Below are 23,316 nucleotides of genomic sequence, written 5' to 3'. Positions count from 1 at the left end.
GGCGCGCAGCGTTGGCCAGTAGCGGCTGCACCGTGTAGAGCAGCGCAGATATCTGCTGGGTCTGTAACTGAAATACCTGCATTAGCTGTGTGACATCTAACGCTTGCGGCGCTGGGTACGCAGGGTAGGCATTTTGGAAGAGACAAATGCAAAAAACAGGCAAGGCAAACAAGCAAAATAAGTACAAAAGCAAAGAAAAGTTCTGCGACGTTCACCTGAAAACACTGAGTAGAAAAAACAAAAAAGAGTCTGTTAAAGCAAGTAAACGCCCCTGCACAGTAAAGACACAAATGAAATAAAACTCCAGAAATCACGAAACAAAATTACATGGCCGTCAGGCGAGGGGTTTGTTTGTAACTCCTCGTTGCCAATTTGGGATCCTGCGCATTCGTCTCTTATAGGGTGCCTAGATGATGGTGCTTTCTTGGATAGCTATAGATAAATTCAGGCAAATCACGTTAATGGTCTTTATTATAATTAAGTACATTGATAATACTTAACTTTGGATTTACAACGAGTTGTCGCAAGGGATGGGCGGCATGCAAATAATCAAAGTCTTGGGCTATATAGAACGTCCATGCAAATAATGGATATGGATCACAAGTAACAGCTGTATTAGGGTCCGTCTTCTACTGTCCAGCCGATGATGCCAGGAGCGGCGCTTATATTCTCTTCGGCTAGAGGCCGATCCTGTCGTGGTGCGGTCCTAGTCAGCGAAATATAAACTGACTTCGTCTCATAGCCTTCTTGCATTCATCATTTTCATGTTTCATGTTACGCCTGAGCAGTTCTAAGGTTTGGAAACATGAAGATCCGATGGGCTAAGTCGGGACTGTATGGAGGATAATCAATGACAGTGAACCCAAGGCGTGGAATTGTTGCAGATGTCGCAGCGCGTGTGTAGTCTGGTATTGTCACAGTGAAGGATAGGGTGTTCAATGTGTGGAGAAACTCCTAGAATTCGAAACATTGCTACAGCAGCCTGTTGCTCACATACCGACACTGGTATGTTATACACCGTCATGTTACACACTACAGTTCGGAGCCCTCTAGGGACAGAGTTTAGACATGAATAATAAAGATTTAAAATGTTAATAACGTTTGTTTCATTTGAAAAGCCTAAAAAGCATTGAAACAAAAAAAAATGGGTGCGTTACTTTCCAGCATCTCCTCGGCGTTAACACATTATATTCAGTTTCGTTGCAGGCCACTGTGGCCGAGCGATTCTAGGCGCTTCAGTCCGCAACAGCGCGACTGCTACGGCCGTAGGTTCGAATTCTGCCTAGGGCGTGGATGTGTGTCATGTCTTTAGGTTAGTTAGGTTTAAGTAGTTCTAAGTTCTAGGGGACTGATGACCTCAGATATTAAGTACCATAGTGCTCAGAGTCATTTGAACCATTTTGCAGGTTCTTGTTAATGGCATTTATAATTGTAATAAGACGAACTCAAGGTTTTCAATATCCTTATTTTTTCAGTTACTTTTCGGGCTTTGGAGGTTGTAGGAGTAAAAATGTATATACCAAAACGCTCATGCATTGATCTATGAACAAGAGTGAAGCGTAAATTCCTTTTACGTGTATACCAGCATATCTCAAAGGAAAAACTGTTCCTCCAACGCCCAGGTAAACGCACTGTTTGATCTGGTTAACCTACAAGTACTTTGGAAGAACACAAAAATATAAACAGTACAACAAATAATTCAGAATTTTTCCGAAATCAGTGAGGAATCGTGAGACAGAGTCTGAACAAATAACTAAAACTACGACTTGAGCTTGTCAGATTATATTTATTGCAGAGGGGTGCACTACAGAAACGGTGATTTCCTAAACTAGTGAAGTTATTAGTGTTAGGATCCTTATTAAATACAATCATTTGACGAAAGAGGGAAATAGTCGGTTAACCACACAGGATGCAGAACGTTGTGCTGACTTCGGATAATGCTCTTCGTATGGAAGTAACTGAAGAGAGTATATTATTGCTTTAGTATTGGAGTCCAAGTCTACGCACATAAGTTTCGCCATTATATGCCTTCAGCAGTGAGTACTTTATTCAGGTGCTTAAAATGGCTTCATTTCTTAAATAGTAATTATTGCATAGAAAATTACATATGAAACAATTTATGTTCGCTGTACTTTGTCTTATTCTCTACCATTTTAGATTCAGTACGACATTGTTTACATTACTGTAGCTCTCCCCATCTGATTCTATTGTGGTACTTCATTTTATCTCCAAACATAGTTCTGTAAACTGACTGTGGCATAAGAATCAAAAGGCTGACTTGGGATCAAATAGATATTATTTTGAACAACGTGAAAAAAGTACTTCCTATATGATAGCGATATTATCGAGTGCCTAAGCATTTAGTTGCTGATGGTAAAGGACTTTTATTTCTTTTGGTACACTTTCGGCAACGAATTTAGAATAGGTGCTTTTGTGTTATTTTGTCAGTGTTAGAGTGAAAGTATCTTTAATGTTTTCCAGTGTTTGTTGAAGGTTTGTCAAGTACCTTGCACTTTGGTCACTAGTTACCTTGGTAATGTTGTTAACCTTCAGCAAATATAGTTTTCTCTATGTGTGTACGAAATTACATGTAACTCCTGTCAGTCAGTATGCATGGAACGGGCAAACCGATAATTTAAAATCAATGTTCTGAACACGCAAGAGCACTGAAAAGTAACAACGCACTCGCAAAAAAAAATTAATTGCCTACAACCCTGTCCCAAATGAGATATGAGCGCATTTAAAAGTACTAAAATTTAGCCGCCCACAATAGCAAAAACGTTCCACAGAGAAACATTTCCACCAACAGAAGGAAAGAGCGTATCGAAAATACATTGTAGACGACTACACTATACAATGCAGTGGCACATTATCTGACACACTAAACGAACTGTACCAATACGACAACAGAAACAGGTAAAAAAATTTAGAAAGGGAGCACACAATAATGAGAGAGACAGAGAGAAAAATAGTAAAGTCCAAGCAAGGAGGCAGAACGAGCATGAAAACAATTTAACATCAACAGGAACCAGACACATAACAGGAACATTAACACCGTGCTATGTGAAATCAAACATTAAATCTTCGAGCGTGATTCAGTAAAAATTTCTTCCCTGCCCCTGTGAGAATTTCGAGAACAAGTGAGGGCACTATGACGAAAATAGCTATTAGTTCGTAGCATATTCCATGGATCATTAAGCACGATACGTCGTAAGGGTACCAAATAACAATTTTTTTTAAATTTGTGGTGAGTTGCTGAGTTGCTATGGGATCAAGCGGCTGGGGTCATCGGTCTCTAGGCCTACATGCTACTTAATCTAACTTAAACTAACTTACATTAAGGACAACAGCCACACCCATGCGCGAGGAGGGACTCGAACGTCCGACGGGGGTAGAGTCGCGCGAACCATGGCAAGGTGCCTCAGATCGCACGGCTACCCCGTGAAACAAGTCGTTATATATTCACATCGCAAATTAATTTGTACGTACGATTACATCCTGAAGATTTCAAAATTTCTAAATACCAACATTTACACATTACGATGATAAAATTCTTCTACAGAATAGAAGGAATTTTCAAGGAGAAATGTTTTCAGTTTGTTATCAAGTTTTACTTTTGTGCCTGTCATCTCTTTTATAACACTTGGTAAATGGTCAAAAATCTTCGTTGCTGCATTGTGCACCACATTTGTGCCAAAGACAACCTTGTGTGGAGTACTGAACGTCATTATCCCTTCTGGTATTGTAGTTATCCACCCCATTCTTCCTCTTGAACTGCAGTGGATTATTTACAGTAAACTTCCTAAGGGAATAAATATACTGCGAAGCTGTAGTCAGAATCCCCAACTGTCTACAAGATGATCGTGGGTGAGCATCATATATTATTCTCACAGAACTTTTTGCACAATGAAGACTTTCTTTCTTAAAGATGACTTACCACTGAACATCATCCCATACGACATTGAATGACAGTACATAAAATATGTCAACTTACTGATTCGTCTCTTCGAAAGGTTTGCAATGATTGTAAGCACAAATGTGGCGAAACTAAGTCTTTTTAGGAGTTCCAAAATGTGTTTTTTTTCCAATCCAAACTCCCATAAATATAGACCCCCAAGAATTATTAAGCTTGCGCCCTATTTATCATTTCCTCACCATGTGTTACACTTATCATTGGTGTAGTGCCTCTAGATGTGCAGAACTGAATAAGTTGGGTCTTTTTAAAATTGAGAGTGAGATCATCCGCAGAACACTTTTACTTTTAAGTACTTTCTTTATCATTTCTTTGGTTTCTGTATGTATGGTTGGATTGATTACAATACTGGTGCCATCTGAAAAAAAAGCAACCTGATAATGCTTGCTGTATACTCGAAGGAAAATCGTTTACATATGTGAGAACAGTACTTGATCTAAGATAGAATCTTGGGAACCTCATTTGTGATTTCTTCCCAGTGAGAATTATGTCCCTGGACAATATTGCTTGAATTACTACGAACAACTTTTTTCATTCTTTTGGTTAGATATGAACTTACATATTGTTTGGCTATCCCATCAATAGCATTAAATGTTCATTTATCTCTAAGAATACTGTGATTCACAGAGTCAAATGCCTCAGAAAATACCCACCGGTGCTGTTTTATTATTTAATGCTTGTAAAATCTGGTGTATAAACGTGTAACTGCCACTCTCAGTAGAGAAATCCTTGTGAAACCCCAAATGTAATCTGCTTACGATGTTACTATTGCTAAGGACAGATACCTTACTAAAATACGTCACCTTATTCAAAATTTGGAGAGTGATGTCAGCAGTGAAATACGTCGGTAGTTCTATCGACCTTTCTGTCGTCACCTTTCTTAGAGAGTGGTTAACAGCGCCATATTTCACTCTCTCTGAAGAAAATGCCCTGAGTTAGCGATGCATTACATATTCCACATGAGACTGGGCTAATTAAATGGGAACAAATTTATAGTACTCTATGGAAAACACCATCAAAACCAGATGAACTTTTATTTTTAAGAGAACTTATGATTTTCGTAATTTCAGAAGACGAATTTAGTGATACATTCATGTAATTGAATTTCATGAAAGTTACATTTTCAGCATACTGCTTTGATTCTGCTCTTCAGCTGTTTGTCCGTATGCGTACTGCTATATTTAAGAAATGATTATTAAATGCATATGCTGCTCGTGACATCATTTATAACCGTTCCATTCAGTTCAAAAAATGGTTCAAATGGCTCTGAGCACTATGGGACTTAACATCTGTGGTCATCAGTCTCCTAGACCTTACAACTACTTAAACCTAACTAACCTAAGGACATCACACACATCCATGCCCGAGGCAGGATTCGATCCTGCGACCGTAGCGGTCACGCGGTTCCAAACTGAAGCGCCTAGAACCGTACGGCCACACCGGACCGGCCATTCAGTTCAGCAGTGTCGTTGTGTTGTTCTGTGGCTGGTTGTCTTGTCTCTTGTTTCGCTACATTCTATATTACCTTAAGTCTGTTGTCAGTAGTACTGATGTCTGACATTATGTGCATGTTTTTTGAAATTTTAATAACTTTTCTTAATAACTGAGTGATTTTTACAGTGTGCAACTTTTGCTGCTTCCTTATTTGTTCTTGTCAAATATAGGTGTCCTTTTCATTTCACAACATACTTTAGGACCTCTTGTGATCCACGGTTTTTACCTGGCTGTTTAGTGTACCTTCTGAGTAGCTTATGCCGAAAACTATTTTCAAATAGTGTTAGTAGAGTAATAAACCGACTTATCGTGGATACATATATCAGGCGGTGTAGAAATCTTTTAGTCTCGAAGTAGCTTTCTGCTGATAGATAACTGGTTTTTGTTCATTTAGTCTCCCCAAGCAATTATCGCTTCACTTTAGCGGAACACTTCTTAATTTTGCTATCATTTAAAAATTTGTGATTTATACTCACTTTATTCCACTGATTGTACAATATTTTGCAGAGAGTATGAAGGTATAAAATTGGATTTCAACCATTTAAGTAGACAATTACTGTTTACAAGCTGCACTAATCACCGTAATACGACTCTGGGGTGGTGCGACAAACAGTTACCGTATATCAAATCTCGTTAACACCCGTGACCTAAAACGATCTATATTAATAATACTTAAAAATTTGGTGTACTCTACATGCTGAAATAGGACTAAAGAAAGAGACGAATAATTAATTCTGCACTGCAATATTCTTGTTAATATTCTATATGCAAAATTAAATGCAAAATTGGAGATAACACTCTTTGTCACGAATATCTGTAAATCAAAGTGATTCCATATGAATACCGTTGAGATAACTTCGTTGCTGGTGTTTCACAAACCGAGATAATGCTAAACGTTGCACAATAGCAACTGTCTGGCTTGTTGTCCCTATCAGCCTCCCCCCCCCCCCCCCACACACACACATACAGTGTCAACAGTACACTATAAACCTAATCTAATTGTTCCATACATATCGTTTAAGATCGAATTTCTGCGTAGCAGGTACATCTGCTTCCCCACGACACAGTAAAGTCGTCATCAAGAGTTCGGTGACTTCACGTACGTTGATCAATTTATATTACGTAATTCCGCGACCTTCACCTGGTGTTAAACGTTAGACAATCACTGATGAAAGAATTTCTGAGCGTTTTATGTTGCAAAATACCAAGTTTGTGTGAATGGAGTTAACTGAACCAGGATTAATCGTGATGGAGACGAACCCTTAAGATCCAATGCTGGAAAAAAATGTACGCAATGTAATGATTAACGCTACGAAAAATCGTGGCCCGAGCGGTGAATCTTAAGGTGGGGATTAGATAATGATCAGGCAGGTAACATATACTCGAATCACCATTTATCGGCGGCCCAATATGAGCAGATACTTAGGTGACACTCTGTCTGGCTGCCATCAAGTATGTCGCTAAAACAACTATGCCAAGAACTCGAACACTGGACCCCACTCTGATAAAGGAGTCTGATATTCTTGTTGAGAATGAAGCCAGCAGAATACCGATGCTTTCAGCCACAAGTCCAGAGACCAGCTGGGAGTCTGATATTCTTGTTGAGAATGAAGCCTGCCGAATACCGATGCTTTCAGCCACAAGTCCAGAGACCAGCTCCTTAATTTATAGACACTAAAGAAATGGCTACTCTCTTATTCTGACCAAGAATCTCGGTAACCAGTCCTCTTAAAGCTATACCAGTCGTTCAAAGGCCAATGTTTTCTTGTAACATAATCTTTCGCCAGCAGTGACGAAACGTTAAAAAACCAGTAATCTGGAATTCCACCTCACTTTTTCTATAAACTCACTCTACGCCTTATGTCTTCCAGTGGTCACATCAGCTTCACCAAGTTTTGCGCTTTCGATCAGCAGCTAGCCTCGCGTCACAGGTCCTGAGAAAAGCTAAAGAACTGTGCTCAAGGCTTTCTATCTGCGATATCTTCTGGACCTGTAACACTTCAGAGCTGTTTTAACATTTTTTTTCAGCTCGGCCTTCGGAAGAGGATACGTTAATGCAACTGCACAATAGGCTGGGTGCCACAACGACGCCAGCTGATCTGAGTTTCCGCAAGACAAGGCGAGAGCAGGTTCCACCTGTCGATCTCCCTACCAGCTAGTCTGCGAAGAAAACATTCCCTTGGCCGGCAGGAGGTCAGTTTCGGTGTGTCACTCTTGTAACTCCCCTTTCCTATGTTCTGAGCACATCTCATTACAAAGCTCACCCGGTAAATCAATTGAAATAGCCAGCTCCAGGTTAAATTACAGAATGTAAAAAAGAAGCAACGCAGTCAGGGCATACAACCACAGCAACCACATCAGTTCATGACAAAATTTTCAGCATCAAGTAGCATACTGCACTTGCAAAGCGTATCACATAATCCTACAGAGGTTGCTATAGGTCAAAACTTGTATTAAATAAACTATAACGATACGTGTTCAAATAAATGAACTCTAAAGATACACGGTGAGATAAATGAGCTATTAAGATGCATGTGGAGTTAAGAGACGTCGAAGATTCAAAGTTCACAGCCTGCATTTCATTTACAAATGTGACGGGAGTCACAAGAACCGGCGTAGCAGATTACCACAATACGCACATATGGGTACATGAAAATCCTCGAGTAGTCAGGTATGTGAGGTGTCAAGACCACATCACTATCAGAATATGGTCAAGTCACAAACTCAAAGGTCCACACACTTTACCAAATACTGTATGATAGATTTCTGCTGGACGAATCACGAGCGTTACTGAAGGACGTCACCTTTGCAGAAAGACCATTACGGTCTATACACGACAAGGTTACCACCGTATTTTCTACGGATCATGCGACTGCACCTTGGCAGAAGATTTCATGGACGATGGAATGGTCAAGGTGTTCCTCTTGCATTACCTCACCGCTCACCGGACCTAAAGCTACTTGATTTCAGGATATAGGGACATTTAGAGGCATTGGTATATGCCCAACACATCGACAACGTGCAGACCATACAGAAGCTTGTGAAACATACATTTTCCAAAGTCCGAATGGAACAAGGAGTATTTGTAAGAGCACGGAATTCACTGCGTAGCAGTGCTAAAGGCTGTTTAGCGCCTACATAATAGACAAATGGGAATTAGAGGACACATTGGTCCATATCTCAATACGTATTGGTTTTCGGACTTATCACTATAGGAAATTTTCCTGGAATTTTCACCAGTAGTCCCTCTTGTAGTAATATTTGACACCCTTTTTTGATTTATCTGTGTACGAGATTCATAACGTCTAACAATTTATGGCTACATCTCGTGAAAAAGAAGAAAAAGTAAAATTTGTTATTACATTTCGAAGCTTATTCATTTATTTATCCATCAGGTTCCGTTGAATGATAGGAATCTTAACTACTTGGTCAAGGAACAACTCAGCAAAATGTTAACAGGTTGCTGTATGGAAAATTTGTAAACGAAAGAACCAACAGAATACGCAAAAATTGTTATGAAAGTGCTCCATTAAATTACAGAAATAGTTCTCCTGCCACTACGAGAAATTCTAGTGCAAAATCGAAGGCGTAGTCTGTAAGGATCCTTTTACTTTGAATTTCAATGTTTAGGGTTACAGTTTTGCTACAAGCCTGTTCAAAACAAAAGCTACTGAATAGTTCACAACATTCTGCAGGGTTACTTTTAAATACATCGTGGGAGCAGACAGTGATCAATGTTATGACTAATAGCTACTATTAGAATCAGTCTTGATCACAAATTTTTTTATTCTGACTAATTGTATATACACGATTTATATTTCTATATTTGTTTCATAAACATTTTTATATACGTATGTGCAAGTGGTCTTATTCTGTGATAACATTGTCTGTCTGATAAGTTTTAGCCACTCTTCAGATTTTTCCTTTTCTTTACATTTTGCAAAGAAACAAAAGTTAATATGAACTGATATTATATATATGATTTTGTGCATATGTTTTATTGACCACTAATGCATATCACAGGTACCTGTTAATTTTGTACCTTACACTGTCACTGTTTTATGCTTAGTCTTCTAGTACTATTTTTTTATACTTCAGCCATATATTTGTTTATAAGGCTGGCATGTAAGATAAATCATAGCAATGCCGTTTAATATTGTCACATATAATTAGCAATATATATAGGAGCGTCATAGGCAGTATTTTAAGAATATGCACAAGTACTGTGCCCTCTCGATTACTTTGTTTCTCAGTTTTCATTTGCAAGAACTTATTATTACCTATCGAATAATCTATACAAATGGATGTCTCGTATTACACCGTGAAGTTGTATCTGTGCAGCATTTGCTACAACACGCCAGTCAACGATTTTTGCAGCCTCCTTAATAGAAAGTGCCCAGGTAGAGCGTCTATCGCTTCCATAACAACATGCTGCTGTTCATGGCTACTGTCCACAATTGTACCTCAACATTACCCAGACACTTCATGGAGACACGTGCCACCTGTGGACGAACATTCCCTGCTCAGAAATGGCAACACGATGCTAAGGGCTGAGTGGTAACAGATGAGGACGCAGTATGTCAGTGATATGGCGTGGTTCCGTTAGAATTCCGTTAGAATTCCGTTAGAATTCCCTCAGTCACTTCCAGGCGTGTCCTGAAGTCATGCCAGATGGTTCCCACACAGAGACACTGCCTTACCTCTCCAAAACATTTGACGTATAGGATTTACGCCCACGTCACCGCCACCACCACTGTCATCCATGGTACTGTGATTCACCATATAACACAATACGACGCCATACATCAGCAGTCCCATAATTTACGGTCATGGCACCTTTCTAACCCGTCGTTGTGCTGTAGTGATGCAGCCAGCGCATGGCACGATAATTTCCTAGCCGTCTGTTGCTATTTTTAGACCAATGATGCGGGATAACACAGAATCCTGCAGTTAATCCATTATTGTTCTCCAATAACAGGTGGAGGTGTGAAGCAGTTACGACGCGCTGGAAGATGTTATATCTCGTGTTGGCCAGACGTTGTCGACTGAAATCTTTATGACGTGTACGTCTACCCTCAAATTTCGATTGGAGGCAATATCCTGTTACTACCCCATATGAATGGCCTACAAATCTGGGTATCGCACAATTCGACCAGTTAGCCAAATGGAGACCAACAATCAGGTCCCTTTCAAACTCCGTCAGGAGCTGATGACGCTGCCTCATACGAATATGCCCTCCACAGCCATCGGTCAACATCATACGGCGTTCACGTCACTTATACATCCTATCAGCCCTGATAACAATACTGAAAACGAAAGACACTAACGCACTTTCTTATCTACAAGTCACTTAAATAATATACAATGAAACGGAGCAGTCAAGTCGATTTATATAATTAAACTCGCAATGAACTGTAATTTCGCAGACCATTACCATAGCTGCATGTATACGTGGTACTAACTGCTTTCTGGAAAGAGAACGAGCTGTTGCATACGTTTACTGCGTTTATGTTTTTTATATCTATACCTCATCCTGTGACCTCCTCATCTCTCATGAATGAAATCTGTGTTCTTGATTATGAGGTTGAATGGTTATGAAATTCTAGGGGTGATAGGAACAGGCAGTATGGGGTAGCACTTTTTCCACTTTTTGAGATGGTTTGAACAGTAAAGGAGAGAGCTTAAGCTACTTTGGTAGGTTAATCGACATTGACATAGAACTTTGTTTTTGCAGTATGGCGAACAGTGGAAACGCACTCTCTGTCCTTTGTCCCATCACGTCATTTTAAACAGAGATAGTCTTCCACCACCGATTGTTAGGGTATGGTGTTTCCTTCAGACGCTCTATAATGGTACAGATTCAGTTATTTGAATGCTTCTTTTCTGATTTATAATCGTGTTTAACATTTCTATTTCAGCTTATATATGTTTTAAGGAGAGGGGTATTTGTTGTGTTTATTTTAGCGTGATTTTCGTGTTTGTTAAAGACTGATGTTGATATGCTGATGGGAGTATTTTGTTTACAGTCGAATTGCCGCTACTGGAATGGTAACACAAAGCGACTATGCCTTTGTGAATCGTTAGAAAAGTTCATTCATCGTTGATGTTTCAGGTTCATTCGTGATATATACTCACGGTTCATGTGGAATTATTTCACTTTACCTTTTTATCGGTTTATGACACCTTTTTTGCGTACGCCCATATTTAAGTGTCACACCACTTGGTCGACGGTAGTGAATTACCCTACAGCTCTTTCAGCCAATATTAAATGTTTGCACCTTCAGCACTATGGGACTTAACATCTGAGATCATCAGTCCTGTCGACTTATAACTACTTAAACCTAACTAACCTAAAGAAATAACACACATCCATGCCCAAGGCAGGATTCGAACCTGCGACAGTAGCAGCAGCGTCGTTCTGGACTGAAGTGCCCAGAACCTCTCGGTCACAGCGGTCGGTGTGCTTGATTCCTTAACATGTAGTTTATTCATAGTATTATTCATGTTTGAATTGCAGAGCTTTCCCTTCTTCCAAATGTCCGCCCATGTAAGCACGAGGCTGTCAGACTGTGCACGTGTTCTCGTGTCATTACATAAATCTGAACCAATATGTTTCGTGAATATTACTTGACTTTACGACTCGACCGAATACTTACATACACGGCTAATTTCCGCCTGTTTCATTAAAGATCAGTTTAACGCAATTTTGTGATTTCTAATGCGAAATTTCCAGGAACAGCGATTGCGAAAGCCTGCACGGGTGCGTGGAACTCGATGACGGCCGCTGGAGAGCATAGTTACATCTGCGAGCGCTGCCATCGCCACGCACGGAGTGAAGCTCATCTCGCTCGGCAGCTAATGCTCGAGGTCACACTAGAACAGTAGCATCACAGCGGCTCTCTGTGTCTCCGGTTGCACTGTTGTGTCATTCTCAGTACACAATTGTTATTTTGATCTCAGGATTCACTGCGCTTTCAAATGGTTCAAATGGCTCTGAGTACTATGGGACTTAACATTTGAGGTCATCAGTCCCCTAGAACTTAGAACTACTTAAACCTAAGTAACCTAAGGACATCACACACTTCCATGCCCGAGGCAGGATTCAAACCTGCGACCGTAGTAGTCGTGTGGTTCCGGACTGAAGCGGCTAGAGCCGCTCGCCCACCGGACTACGCTTTGACTATTCACTCAGGGATTACTCGTTTGCAGTTATTGGGCAGCGTGGTCTCCATTTCCCGTCTTCCTCTTGTCCTCCTATTCACACTCAATAACCTGCTATTGAGGGTCGTTAGGTAGCTGACAAGTTTCTGTGAATTTCTCAGTCGTTCCAGGTCTTCTCAAATTAAAGTCATTATAACTGGTAACAAGGTAGACGGTTAACAGCTTACCATACGCACGAAACTTCCGCAGCTCTTGGAAAATAAAGCGTTCCTCTCTGTAATTTTAGATTTAAGCTGTGACATTTGAAATGAAACTTTTCTCAGAAAGTCACAGCAGTATTGTAATATTATTAGAAAACTAATTTTAATATAATACCGCGTCGCATTTGAGGAACCTCCAACAACGATGAAACTGACCAAAAAGTTTAGATAAATAAATAATAATAGCTGATAGCATCAGTTGGCTACAAATTTAAAGTAATTCTTCACTTCGACATCTTCTGTTTTGCAGCTCTTTCCATAAAATCAATGAGGCGACAGCCAACGCCATTCTTCGGCGGTAATTATACGATAAAAGTGAGAAAAATTCTTCAGTGAAAATATACGGTAAGAGCTGAAAGAAATGATTACCAAATCGATCTCAGGAAGGTTCTGCATACAACATGAATACTGGAAGAACACGAGCTGTGTTCGGTCAGTAATACCTTCGAACAACCTGTCTCTACACTTTCCTAACGATCTCGGAAAAAATTCCAAAGACTCTTAAAAACTGTGGTTATTAACATGGGAGTTTATCAGGTTCATATTATAAACTCATACATATGCAGTTATAACAACACCCCCTACATAAACGAGGAGAGTACATGAAACATGTACACTTACATCAAGACAACTAGAGAACAAAAGGGCGCCTTAATATGGCTAGACAAAGTGAAGTAATCCTTTTCGCGTGTTTTTACGAGTCCAAACTTTTGCACACACATTCGTCGTTTCAGAAACCTTGGATCGTCTGTAAAGTCTCTGGTCAAGTACAGGTTGGGGCAAATAAAAGTCGAGTGGAGAACAAGGTTCTTGGGAACAAAGAAACACAGTAAATGGAAGGAAATCCAGTGCTAATTTGAATACAGCAGATGTTGAGAGCGATGACCTATTATCTCTTGACACTTCAGGGCTCAGGTCAGCCACTTGGCGAAAGCAGATAGAAGCTGGACTGCTGCAATTGCTGCAGACTTACTCGAAATTCTCCCATGCAGTCCTTGAAGAATTCGAGGGTTGTTGCGATACACCTTAGACTTTTAAGCTCCCCACACAAAGTAATGGCACATTGGCCGGTTGGATGACCTAGATAGCCAGCTAGGGCCGCGACCAGACTGACCTCTGCTAACAACTCTGTCAAGCATGAAGACTGTGTAAACGTGGTCCAAGGTTCAGGCTGCTGCGTGGGCAGATTCTCCATCGTGTTCGATCTAACTCTAGGTCTTTTTCTCCTCCGTTAATGTTGCCACATATGGTTTCAAAATCGTAATCACTCGTCTGGGCCACTTTTAATTGCCCCATTCTGAACATATCCTTTGGTTTTAAAGGCAGGAAGTATTACACGCATAAAATGAAATGAAAATTCCCATTCATTATCGCATTAACGTACGCCTATCAGTATATGTTGTGATTCATATTTCCACGTCACATCCTGAGGGCTTCATAAATATAACTAAAGGCTGACACATACAACGTTATGAACAGCAACCGCAGCAGTTACTCGTCCAGCAGCAATTGAAACATCAATTACAACAGTGCTTTCAGCAACTACATGAGCACCAGCAGCAGAAAACTACAGCAAACTGCTCTGTCAAAAATATTGTTTCATAAAAGTCAACTGTAGGATTAGATTACCCACCCAACAAAGGCAGTGGTCAGGTCCCAGGCGGATAGCCACCTACCCGCATTTGCACCTTTTAATGACAACAAATAGGATTGGGAGACATATTTAAAGCAGTTAAAACAGAACTCCACCGCCTTACGGGTGTCTGGCAAGAGACGTACTCTCGCTGAAGAAGGAGGCTCCTCTCCCAAATCCAGGAGCTCTCGCTTTCGAGGAGATGTGGTCGTTGCTTTCGAGTTATTGTTCGCTACTAACTGATTAGCTAGGACTGAGTCGGCATTAAGATTTCACATGTGTGATTTTAGCCTGGGAAACTGTCTATGTGGATCCTTTGATTAAAGGGGTAGTGTTCCAATTGGCTTCTAGTTAGCAAGTACCCACAGTGGCCCTGAAGCTGGGCAACCCTAACTTGGACGATATTTTCAAACCTGGCCACTCTTCCGAAATCGCTCAGGCAGAAAGTGTACAGCTCATAACTCGACTACAAGTGGCTGCGGTCCAGCCCTCCAGCTTCCTGGTAGGAGGAGGCTGGGAGAGAGGAGGTTGGGAGGGGATGGCGGAGTACTGATAAGCCTTCGATGGCGGCATCATGATTGATCGATTCTGAATGTGTCAGTGGCATTTCAACAACCAGCCACATGCTGCCATTTTGGGCAGTGGGCTTTTCCATCTTGTCCTGACTGCTCCACAAAACACCCACAAGACTACCCAGATCGCTCGGCGTACTGCACCTGCTGTGGAAAAAATGGACGCCTCCAAGTGTCTGCCACAATAGTCGTTCCCGACATGCGTCAAGGGATGTTACAAGAAAATCAAGCAATTCTTCCCAAGGGCGTTTCTTGTGCTACCACGTTATTATTTGACCATACAAATCAAGATGCCCGTTTTCAGGTGGATACTGGACCTATCATTTCCTTGGTGAACCTTCAAAAGTGTACTCATTTGGATTCCCCTGAGTTGGCCCATCCTCCCATATATTGGTCGTGTGTGATGACCCCCCCCCTCCCCACGGGAAAATTCACGATCACTGCTGCATACAAAAGATCGCAAGGTGAATGACGCTGTTTGTTGTCGACAGTCACTCAACTGCCAAAATTTTCAGTCTGACGACTTCTCGCTTCTCGTTGTTGGACCTTGCATCACTCTCTCCTTCAGGAATTCGACGACATTTTCTCATATGTTCGGACCTAGCCTGAGGATTTCCAGGGTCATTTAGCCGTGACGGGACTGGTGCCAGCGCTATCTTTGGTTAGGCACTATCCATTACCTTTGGCAGATGTTTGTCTTTGGTGCCTGGGCCGGCTCAGGATATAGCAGGTAGGATGTAGTGAAAAGGGGACAACAACGTTGAGCACGGCACTCGGAAGTGCTCTTTTAAGCGAGACATTGAAGAGAGGATAGCGAGCACGGCGTGCCTGAGTACGGGCGGCAGTTGGCGCCTGATCGTACTGGGGTCAGCAACAGCGGGCCGGCGCTGTGGCTTCTTGGCAACCTCGTGAACGTACTCGCTTCGGTGAACGAACACACTGTTACTATCGGACAAAGCAATGTCTGATGTCTTCGCCACATCGATCCAGCAGCTGGCATCAAGTTAAGTAATTCAAGTCCTGCCAACGATTAGTGATATACACTCCTGGAAATTGAAATAAGAACACCGTGAATTCATTGTCCCAGGAAGGGGAAACTTTATTGACACATTCCTGGGGTCAGATACATCACATGATCACACTGACAGAACCACAGGCACATAGACACAGGCAACAGAGCATGCACAATGTCGGCACTAGTACAGTGTATATCCACCTTTCGCAGCAATGCAGGATGCTATTCTCCCATGGTGACGATCGTAGAGATGCTGGATGTAGTCCTGTGGAACGGCTTGCCATTCCATTTCCACCTGGCGCCTCAGTTGGACCAGCGATCGTGCTGGACGTGCAGACCGCGTGAGACGACGCTTCATCCAGTCCCAAACTTGCTCAATGGGGGACAGATCCGGAGATCTTGCTGGCCAGGGTAGTTGACTTACACCTTCTAGAGCACGTTGAGTGGCACGGGATACATGCGGACGTGCATTGTCCTGTTGGAACAGCAAGTTCCCTTGCCGGTCTAGGAATGGTAGAACGATGGGTTCGATAACGGTTTGGATGTACCGTGCACTATTCAGTGTCCCCTCGACGATCACCAGTGGTGAACGGCCAGTGTAGGAGATCGCTCCCCACACCATGATGCCGGGTGTTGGCCCTGTGTGCCTCGGTCGTATGCAGTCCTGATTGTGGCGCTCACCTGCACGGCGCCAAACACGCATACGACCATCATTGGCACCAAGGCAGAAGCGACTCTCATCGCTGAAGACGACACGTCTCCATTCGTCCCTCCATTCACACCACTGGAGGCGGGCTGCACGATGTTGGGGCGTGAGCGGAAGACGGCCTAACGGTGTGCGGAGACGGTTGCGAATGGTCCTCGCCGATACCCCAGGAGCAACAGTGTCCCTAATTTGCTGGGAAGTGGCGGTGCGGTCCACTACGGCACTGCGTAGGATCCTACGGTCTTGGCGTGCATCCGTGCGTCGCTGCGGTCCGGTCCCAGGTCGACGGGCACGTGCACCTTCCGCCGACCACTGGCGACAAAATCGATGTACTGTGGAGACCTCACGCCCCATGTGTTGAGCAATTCGGCGGTACGTCCACCCGGCCTCCCGCATGCCCACTATACGCCCTCGCTCAAAGTCCGTCAACTGCACATACGGTTCACGTCCACGCTGTCGCGGCATGCTACCAGTGTTAAAGACTGCGATGGAGCTCCGTATGCCACGGCAAACTGGCTGACACTGACGGCGGCGGTGCACAAATGCTGCGCAGCTAGCGCCATTCGACGGCCAACACCGCGGTTCCTGGTGTGTCCGCTGTGCCGTGCGTGTGATCATTGCTTGTACAGCCCTCTCGCAGTGTCCGGAGCAAGTATGGTGGGTCTGACACACCGGTGTCAATGTGTTCTTTTTTCCATTTCCAGGAGTGTATAATGATGATAGCTCTTGAGGCAGCAAAGCGTTGCAAGGACCGTGATGTGCTGTTTCATTCCTCTTATTAAGTGTGGTCTTCGCTCCTTAGTAGTATTGTTCTTACTTCAGCTGGAAAGTGTCTAAAACATTGATACGTGTGCGCAGCCTTACCGAACGACGTATATTCCGTGTCTCAAGATTACCGTGTGGTACCTTACAGGCCCACCTAAGGTGCTCCATGTGATGCTTGGGTTTTAATGAGCCAGTTACGTTTGCATCATTCGTGTACGTGGATCTACTTAATGGAATTAAATCAATTTTCTTATTGTCAATTTTATCGAACTAGTTTTCTGTATAAGAATGAGTATTAAGGTGAAGGAAGTGTTGTTTGGATCCCTGTTGTCGCTTCTGATTTATGTTTCAGAGATCTGGAGCAGTGGGCCACCGAAGTGCAAAGCCTCCCCTTTTAGATTACTAGCGGGCGTAAGGGCGGTGGACTTCGCATGAGCTCGCGTGTGCTGTATGGTTCCGATATCGGTGTTCTGAACGGGGTGAAAGTACAAACGGAGTCCTTAATTGGAAGATAAGTACTCAGTCGCCTCCACCGTTCGTGGCCAAGTCGCGGCCTCACAATCTCGGGCCTCAATTATTGTACAAGCTGCAGATATTTAAAACTTGTGATGGCTCTGCAAGGTTGCCCGGGCTAAATATTTTAAATATTTGTCTTAAGAATTTTGAGGTGTTTCTATAACAATGTGTCTTAACTGAAACCGTTTTCCAACATTGCGGTGCAATTCAGCCTTAGTAGCGTATGTCAATTTTGGTGGGGAAATAACTGGGTTAATATTGATCAAAATGTCAATAACATTGTAAAGATGTTTGGTAATATCTCGCCCGGGAGGGGCGGTTTTCAATCTATGTGGAAATAATAATTGATTTCCTGGCTATTTGATGTAAAGTTTATTTAAAATGATATACTTGGCCCGAGTGGCGGTTTTTTAAATGTTTGCAAAGAGATTAATTCACTTGTGATTTCATATAACAAGCAGTTTGTAAAATCGGACTGAGTGGCGGGTTCTTAAATGTTTTTAAAGAGATTAATTCATTTGTGGTTTTATGTAACAATCAGTTTGTAAAGTTTGCCGGAATGGCGTTTCTTAAAGAAATTATTATCTGATTTATGATTGTAGTTATCTTAATGATTTATCTATGACGCAAATAAATATGTTGAAATGAAATGGTCACCGTATGGGTCAAGTCCTTCCGCTCCCTCTATATTAAAGGTTAAGGAAATTGCAGTTCAAAGCAGAAATAACGTACCACTCATATTTATGTGCGTCCAAATGAAGTAACCGTTTCTGCCAGGCACGACCCATTCCCATTTCTCCATCGAGGGCCGCTAAGCACGAACTAGATCGTGTTCTCGCGGTTGCGGTAATTGCAGCTGTTGAAATCAGTACAAGTAGATGTCAATAAAACCTCCGGCTTTGTGGAGACTAGAAAGACAATCAGTGCATGGAAACATGTGGAATTCCGTGACTACCTTTGTGAGGCTACCCTCTGGGCTTGGAATTCCACAAGTTTCCAGAGGGTAGCCTCACAAAGGTAGTCACGGATTACATCGTTGTAAGACCTGGCCAAAGCTTCTTTGAAGACCCCAGTGGATGACATGACACAAAGCGTCATGGTTATATGGCACTGGTTCAGTGCTGGTGCATAGGAATGAGGACGGTACCAGATAATTAATTGCCTATGCGTCAAAACGCTGACACCTGTTCAAAAATGCTTCTTGTAGATAAGAAAAGAAGCTCTGTGGACTCGTTTTGCAAGAAAGAAGATCCATTTTTACCTAATTGGGGATCAGATTTAAACTCATTATTGGCCGTCAATCAATGACAGAACTCTTTAGGATGCCCTCCCCGCTTCCAAAATCGACAGCACACTGGCTACAGCTTTGGGCACTTTTCATCGGCTCTTACTATTACACCACTAAGTACTTCCCACAGCACTAAATGAAAACGCACGGGCTCTGTCTCGCCTACCTGCAGGACCAAATGATGGCTCTGACCAGCGGGAAATCTCGTGTTTGCCCATAGACGTACTGCGGACCTATGACGCAGAACAGAAACCGAGAGAGCTGAAATAAATAAGTCGCCTATTCTACTGGGCTCCAGCACGGTACCCGAAGCTCACAGTTCCCCTCTTTAGCCGGCAGTTTTAAGTCTCGGTACACTACTAGCCGAGTCACCAGTTAAACTTCCAAAGGATCTCCCAGGCCGCTTCCAGACCTAGGCTACCGCTTTAGGGGTGAGGAAACTTTTATCCCGATCCAGCGATTCTGAAAGCCTGCCTGAGGGCATATAAATCGATGTGGCCGCCATAAAGGCACTGCTGTATCTGCGAGCGATAGTCTCGCCGCTGCGTCACTGGCTGCAGAGTCACGCCCATCTTCCGTGCTGATTAATGATTGCAACTACGCTATAGAATTAGCGGCGCAGAGGCTCTGCCGTGTTTCCGCTGCGCTGTCATATCGTTCTTGCCACTTATCTGAAACGGCAGTAAACGTGGGCGAGGAGTGAAGCACTGGGTTGTTTGCGACTGAGGGCCAGTTAAGCTACCACACTTTTATCTTCCAATTTTTTCTCTTATTTTCTTTTTCTTTTCTCTCAAATTTCATCAACGAGTCTCCTGATGCGACAAAAATTAGGAATGCCTGACATCCTCGGAGTGAGCCAGGTGCCGGACGGGGAACCTGATCCAGCTGAACTATTACTAACAACACTGGATAACGACATTTAAAATCACAACAAAACATTCAGTTGAGCAATGCCGTGAAACTTAATCAGAAATGCATTAAATAAAACTTCTAGTCTCAGTACATATTAAACGTGACAGCGGCCATACATAGTTGTTAATAGACATGGATTCGCTGTCAGTCACGAACTACACCTGCGCAGTTAACAATAAAGGTTACTACACATTAGAAGACAGAGTAGTAGTTACACCCAAAGCTACTTAAACTACAGTGCTCAGAATTTGTTAACTTAAATGAGCTTTATGTCACTTGTAACTATGCCAGCAGGATCTTATTGTCATAAGTTGTTACAAGTGACATAAAGCTCATGAGTGAACTAGAAGGAACTAGTCGCAGCTTAAAGTAAGTTTTCAGTTTAAAGCAGGGAGCTAACGCCTTTATAGTCAGTCAAGCACTAGATTCACTATCAGTAAAACTCAGAAAACAGCGGTAGACTTAATAGTAACCAATTATCTGGGCAAATTTTTGACTATAGTCTGATCCACAAACGTTATTGTTTCGGGCAGTTCGAGACGTGATTTTGGACTGCATTGTTGCTGGTTCCAAGCGACAGTTGCGATACGCGCATGCATGTGCTCTGCGCTTCATGAAAGCGTGTATGGTGCACATTATGTCTCTCTATTGCTTCTACAGAATTTATAAATTATAGAGCGCAACAATCAGTCGTCCCCCCCCCCCAATTGTTTTTGGAGGCTTTATTACGAAAATCCAGATTTCGCCTACTGCCTAGCCATTAGCAAAGCATTATTTTCTAGTCTCGATGCATGCCAGTTTCCAGTTGTTCGGGCGTCAGTCACAGTTCTTTGAATACTACTGTACAAAGACATAATTTCTCGCTTACCACCACCATGATTCGTGACAACTGGCAACAAATTGTATGAAGATTCACTAAAGAACTCGCGGTGATCATATTTAAAGCTGATATTGCCTAGGAAGCTCACACCAGAGCTCTGAGAGCTTTACTGAAAGCTCATAAGCTGTCGGAGAATGCATGACGCAGATCAGCAGAACAACCCTAAACTCGACCTTCATCGTTCGTGACTCCATCTATAAAGAAATTAGCGCAGTTTCCGGTGAAGGACTTTTCAGACGAAAGATCAATACCGCCACAGAGGAAAATAGACCACTGTGACAACGAACTTCCACTGTTGGTTGCGCATCAGAAGCGCTCAGCTTAATAAATATGGACGTAACCGCAAAATGATTAACATGGCTACGTATATGAAATTTTCAACCAACAAGCAATAACGACCTTGTTCCATAGAACCAGCCACAAACAACAGTCCTGAAGCTACACGCTGATCAACAGACAAATAATATCAAATTCACGGTGGGAACACTCAAGACAAGAAATGAAGAACACGAGGTGCGGACACAACTAAGCACTCCACGTATGTCCACAAACCAAATAATCAAAATGCCAATTAATAAAACGCAGCCAGTTAAATGTAATATTCTGTCGGACACGGGTATCGCAAAATAGATGTTGTCGATTAACACGACGGTGTGTGTAGAGCGGTTTAGGCATACAGTCGTTTGACTTACCTTCATTTTTAGGCAACTGGCCCCCACGTCTGGCGCTCGTCCTGCTTTCACTTCCCGCAGTTGGCCTCCACTGTCATAACATGTGCTGCGCAATCAAGTAGTGCAAGTGTTCAAGGGCATATGACTGCACAAGCTATTTCGCAACAACATCTATGCAAAAAAAAAAAAAAAAAAGAAAGAAAGAAAATGGTTCCAAGTACTATGGGACTTAACGTCTGAGGTCATCAGTCCTCTAGACTTAGAACTAAGTAAACCTACTAACCTAAGGACATCACACACATCCATACCCGAGGCAGGATTCAAACCTGCGACCGTAGCAGCAGCGCGGTTCCCAACTGAAGCGCCTAGAACCGCTCGGTCACAGCGGCCGGCCAACATCTAAGCTTTGAAGCCTCGTGATTCTTCTGAAACACAACGTCCTCTTTACTCACATGAAGTGTTCAGTGCTATCGACAAGGGATTTGAAATGGATTCCGTATTTCTTGATTTCTAGAAGGCTCTTGATACTGTACCACACAAGCGGCTTGTAGTGAAATGGCGTGCTTATTGAATTCGTCTCCGTTATGTGACTGGATTCGTGATTACCTGTCAGAGAGGTCACAGTTCATAGTAACTGACGAAAAGTCATCCAATTAAAACAGGAGTGACTTCTGGCGTTCCCCAAGGTAGTTTAATAGGCCCTTTGCTGTTCCTTATCTATACAAACGATTTTGGAGACAATCTGAGCAGCCGTCTAGGGTTGTTTGCAGATGACGCTGTCGTTTATCGACTAGTAAAGTCATCGGAAGATCAAAACAAATAGCGAAACGATGTAGAAGAGATATCTGTATGATGCGAAAACTGGCAATTGACCATAACTAACGAATAGTGTGAGGTCATCCACGTGAGTGCTAAAAGGAATCGGTTAAACTTCGGTTACACCATATGTCAGTCAAATCCAAAGGCAGTAAATTCAACTAAATATCTAGGAATTACACTTACGAACAAAATAAAGTTGAAGGAACACATAGAAAATGTTGTGTGGAAGGCTAACCAAAGTCTGCGTTTTGATTGGCAGGACACTTAGAAAATGTAACAGATCTGCTATGGAGACTGCTAACCTACGCTTGTCCGTTGTGGCGTTCGCTGTGTTATTCAGTGGTTTGCTATTTAACTTATATGTAAATGAAAATTATAATCTTATTTTATTACATTGAGTAATTACTAAATCATTTTTCTCCCGGCTAAAGATTTGGTCAAGTTGCTAAAGAACTCCAAGTTAACGTCGTGTTAAAGTGTTGTCTGTAAGTTGTGAAGTGTCACTAAATCACAGTTCATACAACAGATTCTATACAACTATTGATTATAATAGAAATAGTTACCTTCAGCAAAATGATCATTAAAACCACCGAATATCAGCCGCGCACAACACTGACGTATGTTACCTGAAACAATATTCTTCGCAACTCG

Source organism: Schistocerca cancellata, chromosome 2 (assembly GCF_023864275.1).
Source record: "Schistocerca cancellata isolate TAMUIC-IGC-003103 chromosome 2, iqSchCanc2.1, whole genome shotgun sequence".
NCBI lineage: Eukaryota > Metazoa > Arthropoda > Insecta > Orthoptera > Acrididae > Schistocerca > Schistocerca cancellata.
Note: the sequence above shows the minus strand (reverse complement) of the source record.